The sequence below is a fragment of the Athene noctua genome, chromosome 2 (assembly GCF_965140245.1).
Source record: "Athene noctua chromosome 2, bAthNoc1.hap1.1, whole genome shotgun sequence".
Classification (NCBI taxonomy): Eukaryota; Metazoa; Chordata; class Aves; order Strigiformes; family Strigidae; genus Athene; species Athene noctua.
This window is the reverse complement of record NC_134038.1, coordinates 135,695,709-135,697,895: the sequence shown is the minus strand read 5'-3', so window position 1 is coordinate 135,697,895 and position 2,187 is coordinate 135,695,709. Positions and strand designations below refer to the sequence as shown.

General features: G+C 43.8%; 1 non-coding gene across 1 annotated transcript; it reads left to right on the top strand.

Moving 5' to 3' along the window:
- Nucleotides 1-1,628: 1,628 nt before the first annotated feature.
- LOC141958302 (U6 spliceosomal RNA) lies at nucleotides 1,629-1,734 on the top strand. Its single transcript, XR_012633262.1, has one exon. It is a non-coding gene; the product is annotated as a U6 spliceosomal RNA (small nuclear RNA).
- The last annotated feature ends 453 nt before the right edge of the window (nucleotides 1,735-2,187 follow it).

Genomic DNA, 2,187 nt, shown 5'->3' with positions numbered 1-2,187 from the left:
CACCTTGGGGCCACCAGAGAAGCCCTTCTCTTCAGAGCACATTACATTCCAGCTTACAAAAGGATTTTCCATTATTGTAAGGTACACTTGTGTTATACTTAGCACGTTTCTACCCTAAGGTAGTGTCAAACTGGCGTCACCCAGAAATGCAGCCGTGACACAGCAATAATCTTGTTAAATTCTAAATAAAAGATGCTAATATGTTAGAGTGAAGGGTAAAGAACTGCGCCATCTTGTACCCACTATACAATGCACTGTCAGCAAATCCCTCTCCTTGCTGTACTGCCCAGCTCTGCTTTTGGTTGTGCCTTTGTGTGCCCTTAAGATCTTTTAGCCACAAAGTGTAAAAAGGCTGTACTGATTTAGGCTCAGTAGGATATTTTTTCGATGTTTGAATGTTCCAGAAGCATTTTCTTAAAGCAAGCTTCTAAAAGTATTGTTAAAAGTGTACCCCTTTTTAGGCAGAATCCCAGAAAGTGCATCCCACATTGCACCCTCTCATGAAACACCCAAGAAAAAATGTAATAACCCAAGAAACCTGTAAGAAACTTTGCATGCCTGCATACCTTCGCATTGAGCAGGGGAGGTGAAGTGGCCACCAGGTTTACAGTTTTCCAGGTCCCTCAGATCCACAAGGAAGGGGACAAGAGATCCCCAGGAGGGTTTTCTTTCTCCAGATTGTTGTTTCTTTCTCAAAAATGAACATTCAACTTTATTAGTGATCAGAAATCTTCCAAGTCAGGACAGAAAGCTGTTTCTATCTCACTCGTCAGCTTCACTCCTACAGTCCCAGTCCTATAGGCTCACAGCAAAAACCCAAACCCCAGACACATAATCCAGAGAGGCATGGATACCATGAACCACTGACCAGAGGTCAGATCTTCTGGATCTGTGAACTGGAAGAAACAGCAGTGAATGCGAGTGTGTGAAAGCCCCGGGACAACTGGCACTCTGCTGCTGACACACAGAAAGACACTGCGCCTGCCTCGAGGAGCCTCTGGCCCCAGAGAGCAGTGATGCTAACCTTCAGCTGCCAGAGGTGAAGAGAAACTAAATGCAAGTTTTGCCTTTTTCAAAGCCATTGATAAACACTATCTCTCTGCATGAGAGTAAATCACAGGCAATTTAAAATAAACACTGCCAGAGATGGAAGAGAACTTCCACAGCCTCATTCGGTGACTCTTTGCCCTCTCTCCCAGCTTGTGGATTGTATTACAGAAATACACTTTCTGCATTTACACTAATTTTTATATTCTTGCATTGCCTGCTAGCCACCTTAGCTGATAAATACTGAGCTAAAGAGGTCAGAGGGTTGACTCACTGTGACTGTTCTTAAGTTGCCTTCTCACTCATTTCATATCAGTTGCTCAAAAGAGAAGGGTCACCTCTCCTTGGCTCTTGCACTTGACACATTGTTTGCACTTTGGTAAGTGGTTATTAACCCAGCCTGTCGGTGTAGGAGAACTTTGCACTCACATTTTCACAGAGTAGGACACAGAAAATTAGAGCAAAGTCAAGCTGACAGCTCCTGTAAAATCCCAGACACCTCTCAGAAAGCACAGCAGCATTTCTTGACCCTCAGAACCTCATGACAATGGTATTAAACTAAAGATTTTAGTATTACTTCTATGTGCTTGCTTCAGCCACACATATACTAAAATTTGAACGATACAGAGATTAGCATAGACCCTGCACAAGGATGACATGCAAATTCATGAAGCATTCCATATTTTGGGGGGTTAGAACTAGATGATCTTTAAGGTCCCTTCCAACCCTAATCATTCTGTGATTCTATGATTCTATTTAATTTATTTTTCACAGTTTTTCTGTGACTGTACCCATGGACTCCATTTGGTGATGAATTCCCAGCACAAGTCTAGCTTTTGTTTCCTGTAGTTTTAAGGCTACTCTGAGCTGGCAAAATGCAAGTCCAAGAGCACCTTTTGGGGACAGGCTTCCTCACTCAATGCGCTGAAATGCAGAGACCCGTTTCTTCGCATTCATTCATGCAGAATGACGTCTCCCTGCAGACCATCACAGTGACTACAGTCTTACTTCATCTGCAGCCCTGGGGAAAACACAAAAAAATCCCTGCAACATCCAGATGGTGCATTGGGAGGCTGGAGTGAAGAGAAGCTCTGGAGTTCCTTGCCTGCATGGAAGCAGCCAGAGCCACTCTCCAACAGC